Source organism: Odocoileus virginianus, unplaced genomic scaffold, assembly GCF_023699985.2.
Source record: "Odocoileus virginianus isolate 20LAN1187 ecotype Illinois unplaced genomic scaffold, Ovbor_1.2 Unplaced_Scaffold_11, whole genome shotgun sequence".
Taxonomy (NCBI): domain Eukaryota; kingdom Metazoa; phylum Chordata; class Mammalia; order Artiodactyla; family Cervidae; genus Odocoileus; species Odocoileus virginianus.
This window is the reverse complement of record NW_027224273.1, coordinates 761,448-770,570: the sequence shown is the minus strand read 5'-3', so window position 1 is coordinate 770,570 and position 9,123 is coordinate 761,448. Positions and strand designations below refer to the sequence as shown.

Sequence of the window (9,123 nt, the reverse complement as noted above, 5' to 3'; positions counted from 1 at the left end):
GATGAAGTCTGTCAGCTTCTGTGTAGCTGAACTAGTCCTATTTTTCCTTCTTAAAAAGGTTGTGTGGAATTTTAGGGTGCTTTTTTTCCATTTTCCTTTGTAAAAAAAAAAATGATTCTAGTATCTTTCTAGTTTGCCTTGTTTCTGATTTTAAAAAAAAAGAAAAAAGAAAAAAAAATCTTTCTCAGTACATAACATGCAAACCCCCATCATAAATCTGCTTTTAAAATGTTCCCTTTTTGAGAATGATGTTCTTAGATGTGTGCTTTTTTTGTTGTTTTTTGCTTTGGGTCATTAAATTTCTCAGTTCTATGAGTTCAGAGTTTTTTTAACTTTTCTTTCTTTTCTTTTTTTTTAAGAAATTTTTCTTCAATGTTCAAATTTTTCATCTCCAAGCTTTCTTATTTGGGGAATTACAATTACACATATATTAGGCTGGGCTTTAGTCCCACAGCTCACGATGCAATGTCATCATCTTCAAACAGCGTTTCCATAGTCTTTTTCTTTAAAAAAAAAAAAAAATCCATTTTACTTTTCATCACTAAAAAATTCCAATATAAGTCTTCTTGTCTCTTCAATATCTATGCTTAATCTTGCTCAATCTTCATCTCTTTGAATATATGAAATGTTATAATAATGATTTTAAAGTCATTTTCTATTAACTCTGTCATTTATGTTATTCTGGTTCTGCCTCTACCTCTCAATTTTTTCATGATTCTGGGTCATATTTCATGTGTACTAAATCACTTCAATCATGTCTGACTCTTTGTAACCCCATGGACTGTAGCCCACCAGGCTCCTCTCTCCATGGGAGTCTCCAGGCAAGAATGCTGAAGTGCCTTGCCAAGCCCTCTTCCAGGGGATCTTCTCTATACAGGGACTGAAACATGTCTCTTGTGACTTCTGCATTGCAGGCAGATTCTTTATGCCTGAGTCCCCGGTGAAGCCCAAATTGTACCCTGCTGGGAGCCTTATAGACAAAATAAGACACTTCTAGTCTACAGTTAATTTTACACCAATGTTGAGATGATACATTTCTGATTATCTATTTCTGTTTGACTTACAAAGTTTTCCACAATGGTGATGGAAGAGCAGAAATTTCTGGGTGAGTTCTCAGATTTGTTCCTTCTGTACCCACTGGGTAGCCAGCTCACGTGTTGATCTGTACCAAGTTTAAGTTTCACATGAAGCCCTGTCTGTTGCTCTGTGGGTTTGTCACTCTGCAGCTCTCTCCAATCTGTTATTCTACCCTGAGAACTATAGCAGCCTCAGCTTTCTGGGCTCCTGTCTCCACCTTCCAATTCAGAGAGACTGTCAGTCGCTACTGAATGTCCCCTGACTGCTCTTTGTCCCAAACTTTTCTCCCAGAACTTAGCTGGAAATATTATACATGTTGTTATACCATGACAAGGATCGCTGTTCTGAGTTGCTTGATGTCCAATGTTTGAAAAAAGAAAACATTAGTGATATATTTTCTCCATGTTTTTAGTTTAAGTGGGAGGCATTTTTATTGACCATTGAATCTAGATTAGGTGTTTTTTTTCTTTCTGAACTTTTAAGATATTATTCAATTTTTTCTTGTTTCCAACATTTCTTTTGAGAAGCTGTCTGTCAGTATTATTGTGGTTTCACTTAAGACCATATATTCTTTTCAAGACATTTCTCTTTGTTTAGACTTTTCAGCAGCTTCAGTATATATCCCTAATACGAATTATTTTTTTTTTTTCTTTTTTCTATCCTGGATTGACCTGTATTCTTGAACCTTGGGCTGATATATTTCATCAGTTTTAGAAACACCTTAAGAATTTCCTACCTGTTCCAATAATTTTCCTGTTCATCTGATTAATAAAAATATACTTGGCTAAAGTAGTTCATTGTAACTTTGTGCTTTTCGATATCATAGGCTGTGTAAACTACCTATTATTATATTTCCTTTCTTTTTCTCTTTTCTCTGATACTTTCTTTTTCTCTGATTTGCTTGGTTGTTTTAGTTAGTCTCACTATAATTATTTCTGCTTCACCATTCTTATCTCAAAGAACAAACAGTTTGTGTTGGCTGTCTTTTTTATACACGTTTAATCTCATTTTTCACCTATATACTTATTACTTAAGATTTCTATTTTCTCTTTCTTTTTATTGAGTTTGACATGTAGGTATCACATTTTTAGTAAACTTTATTTTCACAACACTTTTCTATTTACAGAATATTTGAAAAGAAAGTGAAGAGGGTTTTCCTATACCTTGCATCTAGTCTTCCCTATTATTAACAACTTGTACTAATGTGGTAAATTGTTAAATTAAAAGTTAATGTTAACATTTTAGTAATTAAGATTCATAGTTTATTCGTATTTCCTTAGGTTCCTCCCCACCCCCCACTGGCATTTTTCTGTTTCAGGATAGCACATTTCCTTTAGTCATTATGTCTCTTCATCCACTCCAGGCTCTGACAGTTTATCAGACTTTCATTCCTTTTGATAACCTTGACAATATGATAAATACTGGTTAGACTTTTTGTAAAATGCTTCTCAGTTAGAATTAATCTGATGTTTGACTCACAATTATGCAGAGGTTTTTATGTTGTTGTTGTTTGTTTTTTAAAGTGAAAGACCACAGATGTGAAATGCCATATTCATCACATCATATCAAGTTTATCAATATGTCTCTTTTCAAATAATATTGACCTTGATCACCTAGCTAAGTAAATTTTTGTTTTTGTTTTTTTTTTCCCCATAAACACCCCCTCCTTTTCCATAAGCACAGTCAGTATTTAAGGAGTGGGGAATTTTGCTTTACCTCACTGAAAGTGAAATATCTGCATACATTATTTGAAATTATTCTGTTTTCTGTTTTCCTAATTTTCTTTCTTTACTGAATGATTTATTTACAGAAGCATAAACTCATGAATATTTTTCATACTTAATAATCCATTGCTACTTTGTTTATGCCATTACATAGATTGTCTCAACTTTGACCACTGAGACACTTTTAGTGAACTCTGTGTTCTCTGACATACGTTTTGTATGTGTGCATGTGTTTGTTTCTTATTTTATGGCACTAGAAGATGCTTTAAGCTCAGCTCTAGAATTCACCTTTTCTCCATGGAGACTTACTTTCACTTATTGGAGAATGGCACTAGATTCCAAGATCTAGCTGCTAGGTGTATACATTATTACTGAGATTCTGTTGCTTCTAAATACACTCAACTAACAAAGCAAGGGAATATATGTGTATACAAAAACTCATGCATGTGCATTGAGATATATACTTCTGTACATAGCCATCTGTATCTATATTTGTATTCATATCCAAATATGAACTCAAACTCATGTTTCCAAATGTAATCCATTAACATATAGATTTTTCCAGCCTCCTCTTTTTTAGCTGTAAATTCTCATACCAACAACCTTGCTCTACCATTCACTGTCTATTTTCTTTTTGGTTAAATCCCAAGATATATACATATATTAGATGATCAAAACTGAATATTTAGGAATGATTTATTCATGAAAGTACAGTGCTGCCCCCCGCCCGCTGAGGAGATGGATGAGGATGGGCTCCCTCTCATGGGCTCAGGCATAGACCTGACTAAGGTGCCAGCTATTCAACAGAAAAGAACGGTGGCATTTCTAAAGCAGTTTGTGGTGCACACTGTACAGTTCCTCAACCGCTTTTCTACAGTTTGTGAGGAGAAACTAGCAGACCTTTCTCTTCGTATCCAGCAGATTGAAACAACTCTCAATATTTTAGATGCAAAGTTATCATCTATCCCGGGCCTAGATGATGTCACATTTGAAGTATCTCCTGTAAATGTCACTAGGATCACAAATGGAACACACTCTGAAGCCACTTCAGAGCAATCACAGCAGAACAGTTTACAAGACTCTGGACCACAGGAAAGTGAAGTAACACCAGAAAATATCTTAACTGTAGCCAAGGATCCAAGATATGCCAGATATCTCAAAATGGTTCAAGTGGGTGTTCCAGTGATGGCAATAAGAAACAAAATGATATCGGAAGGACTAGACCCAGATCTTCTTGAGAGGCCAGATGCTCCAGTGCCTGATGGTGAAGGTGAAAAAAACACAGAAGAAAGTTCAGATAATGAATCTTCTTTTAGTGACTAAGCTTAATTTTCATAACAATTACATATACATGTGTTAGTGTACCTTTACATTCTATAAGAGAGCCTGAACTGTAATTAGTTATAACAACATCAAGTGGCTACAGATCTGCCACCAAGCTTCCTCTGTGTTAAAAAAAATAAAGCATTTATAATAAAAAAAAAAAAAGAAAGAAAGTACAGTGCTTACATATATGGTTTCTTTTGCCTTTCTTCTAAAAGCTCCATTTATTTTCAAAGTTGTCAACTGTTTTCCAGTTTCTTTCAATGACAGTATGCTTTTCCTAGTGGTCTTGAGATTTATATTTTGTATATAAAATGAGGACATTATTTTTTTCTTTACATTGTATCTTTTACAATGCCCCAGTTATTCTTAATAATCATTTTGAATTATCCAATATTATTGATGAATATCCATATACATAATATAATATAAATGTATTATGATTTTATCCATAATTTTAATTCTTTGATTTTATTTTAGATTAAAATTGTGCCATAAAACACAGAAGTGAGCATTCTTATATGGAAGAAACATTCTTAAAAGTGAAGTTACTAGGTCAAATTTACTTGTAATATTATAATACGGAGTGTCAAATTATTTTCTGAAGGGGATTATATTAATTTACTCTAGTGAATAGTAGAGGAGACTTTTAATATCCATATGTTCTGACAGAGAACTGCATAAACTCTTAAAACTTTTGCCCAAGTTTATAAACATACAGCTATTATTAAATTTGTGCCTATTTAATCAAGACTATATTGACTATTACTGAATTTATAATTTTTATATATATTTCCAATTATCTTTTAAAATAATTATTTGACAACAGCAATTTTTATAGATCTGAAATGAGACTACTATCATATTCAAAATCTCCACATAGTTTGAAGTTATTTCTGGATTATCTGTTATATTCCTTTGATTTTTCAATCTGTGCTTGTGTTAGCAACAAGGCGTCAATTTACATATCTTATTAATATTATTTGATGACTTAATAGATGGGGAGACAGTGGAAACAGTGTCAGATTTTTTGGGGGGCTCCAAAATCACTGCAGATGGTTACTGCAGCCATGAAATTAAAAGATGCTTACTCCTTGGAAGGAAAGTTATGACCAATCTAGATAGCATAGTAAAAAGCAGAGACATTACTTTGCCAACAAAGGTCCATCTGGTCAAGGCTATGGTTTTTCCAGGTCATGTATGAATGTGAGAGTTGGACTGTGAAGAAAGCTGAGTGCTGAAAAATTGATGCTTTTGAACTGTGGTGTTGGAGAAGATTCTTGAGAGTCCCCTTGGACTGCAAGGAGATCCAACCAGTCCATCCTAAAGGAGATCAGTCCTGGGAGTTCATTGGAAAAACTGATGCTGAAGCTGAAACTCCAGTACTTTGGGCACCTCATGCGAAGAGTTGACTCATTGGAAAAGATCCTGATGCTGGGAGGGATTGTTGGGCAGGAGGAGAAGGGGACGACAGAGGATGAGATGGCTTGATGGCATCACTAACTCGATGGACATGAGTTTGAGTAAACTCTGGGAGTTGGTGATGGACAGGGAGGCCTGTTGTGCTGCAGATTCATGGGGTTGCAAAGAGTCAGACATGAGTGAGTGACTGAACTGAACTGAACTGAACTGAATGACTTAATAGGCCCAATCTGCAATATGAGATATTTTAATGATGTGACTCCTGCTTATGTTACTGTATTAAATTTATACAGTAAAATAGAATATTACACATTAACTTAGATCTTAGTCAAAACAATGTCACTGAAAATTAACAGCAAACTACATTAAGCTAGAAACTGTAGTAATTTTATATGATTTTTTAATGTTTTAATTTTTAAAATTTCCATACTTTTCTATTTGATCATATATTATTATAAAGTTGGAATAAGTGAAGCCTTATTAAAATAAATAAAAATCTATGAAATTGAATACACACATGTCTTTAGCCATTTTATTTTCTTTAACTTTTAATTTTTCATACTACTTTTTGATAGAATGCCACTTCTTGAGAATTGTATATTTTAAATTTTCTCATGACATATGATTCATACAAATTATCATATTTAATTTTATATGTTAGCTATTTTAAGCTTAAGTCAGAAGTCTTGAAATATACTCCCAAAGTAACTTAGACTTTTATAAAACTTTTATTCACTTGTTAAATTTGGGCCAATAATTCTTTTTCAATGTTGTTTCTCTTTCGCTGATAAAATAAAATGTGTGTAGCATTTGATGCTAATTCAAAGTTGACTTCTAGTAGGAAGGTTTGAGTCAGTAATGATTCAATTAATGGGTTAACCAGTTAATCAGACAAAATTGGTTTATAGCCCTTTGATGCACAAAGAAATTTGGAGACATAAGATTCAGTTTCTTCTATAATCATGCACTTTCATTGCACTGCAAAACTCACAATCGATATGTAGTCACATCTGATTAGCATCCCACATTTACAGAGTGCACTGCTGTCTTAATTTCAGCATTCTCAGTAAATGAGATTGCTGCTTAGATTTGGAAAATGTGTGAAATTAACCAGCCTTAGCTAAACTACCTCTTTCAAGACAAAATTTTCAATTCAGACATTCTATTGGATGTCCCAGGACATTCAAATGAATATAAATAATAGCTTACCCTCCTACTTCACTCTCACTCTCCCCAGCATAATCCCAGTCCTTGTTCTTAGTTTTTACTGTGTATATACATGTAGATGGGCTTTTGTAATCTAACCCCACAGGCGCTGCAATTTATCTTCTCTAGTGAACCTGTCCTTGTCTTTACCTTGGCCACTCATTCAACCTTGGCCACACCTTTACGACTTGAAAGTTTATCATTACTTATTCAAGTCCCCCAGAATAACTCTTGAGAAATTCCACACTTCTGACTCCTGTCTTTTCAAGTCATTTTCTCCTGTACTACATCTCCAAGGAAGGTTTAGCCCCAAAAAGCTTTTAGTGTTTCGATTCTGCATTTATAATCCCTGCCCCTTTTATTCTTAACTTCCCTATTTTTCAATTTAATAAAACCTTATATCACTTCCTCTGCCCACACAGATTGTCCATGACTAGTTTTATGTCCTGATAGGGCAATACAAGCTCTGGTTAAATTTATATTTTTAACAGTCCCATCCTTTACATCATGGTAGCTATTGTGATTCATATAACCATTATATCTACTACTGTGGGCAAGAATCCCTTAGAAGAAATGGAGCAGCCCTCATAGTCAACAAAAGAGTCCAAAATGAAGTACTTGGGTGCAGTCTCAAAAATTACAGAATGATATTGATAAGTCAATTGAACATCACAGTAATTCAAGTCTACCCCTAACCACTAATGCCAAAGGAGCTGAAGTTAACCACTTCTACAAAAACCTACAAGAGCTTCTAGAACTGATGGAAAAAGATGTTCTTTTAATCAAAGGGAATAGGAATAAAAAGTAAAAAAAAAAAAAAAAAAAAAAAATTAAGAGTTACTTGGAATAGCAGGGAAGTTTGACCTTAGAAAACAAAAGGAGAAGGGCAAAGGCTGACAGAATTTTGTCAAGAGAACATGCTAGTCATAGCAAGCATAGTTTCAGAAGAACCCAAGAGACTACTCTACACTTGAACATCACCAGATAGTCAATATTGAAATTAGATTGATTACATTCCTTTCAGCTAAAGATGGAGAAGCTCTATTAAATCAACAAAAATGAGACTTGAAACTGACTGTTGCTCAGATCATTAGCTAAATTCGGACTTAAGTTGAAGTAGGGAAAAACAGTAGCCCATTCAGGTATGACCTAAATCAAATCCCTTATGATTGATTATACAGTGGAAGTAAGTTACAAATAGATTCAAGTGATTAGATCTGGTAGATGGAGTTCCTGAAGAACTATGGATATTGTACATGAGACATTGTATATAATGTATATATATACATATATAACATGGTATATGAGGCAGAGACCAAAATCACCCCCTCAAAAATAAAAGAAATGTAAGAAGGCAAAGTGGTTGTATGAGGAGACTACAAATAGCTGAAGAAAGAAGAGAAGTGAAAGGCAAGAGAGAAAAGGAAAATTATAACCTACTGAATACAGAGTTCCAGAGAATAGTAAGGAGAGATAAAAAGGCCTTCTAAAATGACAAATAAGTTAATAGAGGAAGTCAATAAAATGGGAAAGACTAGAGGTCTCTTCAAGAAAATTGGAGCTGTCAAGTAAATATTTCATGCAAGGATGTGCAATATGAAGGACAGAAATTGTAAGGACCTAGAGAAGCCAAAGCAATTAAGAAGAGTACACAGAATAACTATACAAAAAAAGTCTCAGTGGCCCAGATAACCATTATGGTATGGTCACTTACCTTGAATGTGAAGTCAAGAGGATTTTAGGAAGCATTACTGTGAACAAAGCTAGTGGTGGTGATGGAATTCCAGCTGAGCTGTTTCAAGTACTAAAAGATGATGATGCTAAAGTGCTGTACTCAACATGTCAGAAAATTTGGAAAACTAGAAAGTGGCCACCTTTTCCACAGGACTGGAAAGGGCCAGTTTCTTTCCAATCCCAAAGAAGGGCAATGCCAAGAATGTTCCAACTAACATACAATTGCACTCATTTCACATGGTAGCAATGTTATTCCCCAAATCATCAAGTTAGGTTTCAGCAGTATATGAACCAAAACTTCCAAATGTACAAGATGGGTTTCAAAGAGACAGAGAAAACAAAGATCAAATTGCCAACATTTGTTGAATCATGAAGAAAGCAAAGGATTTTCAAAGAAACATCTACTTCTGCTTCATTGATTGCTCTAGAGCCTTTGACTGTGCGGATCACAACAAACTGTGAAAAATTCTTAGAGATGAGAGTCCCAGGACACTTTGCCTTTCTCCTGAGAAACTTGTATGTGGGTCAAGATGCAACAGTCAGAACCAGACATGGAACTACTGACTGGTTTAAAATTGAGAAGGGAGTATGACAAGACTGTATATTTTCACCCTACTTATTTAACTTATATGCAGAG

General features: G+C 34.3%; 1 pseudogene; it reads left to right on the top strand.

Annotated features, from left to right (window-relative positions):
* The first annotated feature begins 3,527 nt into the window (after positions 1–3,527).
* Positions 3,528–4,297, top strand: LOC139033491 (WASH complex subunit 3 pseudogene; annotated as a pseudogene).
* Positions 4,298–9,123: the final 4,826 nt, after the last annotated feature.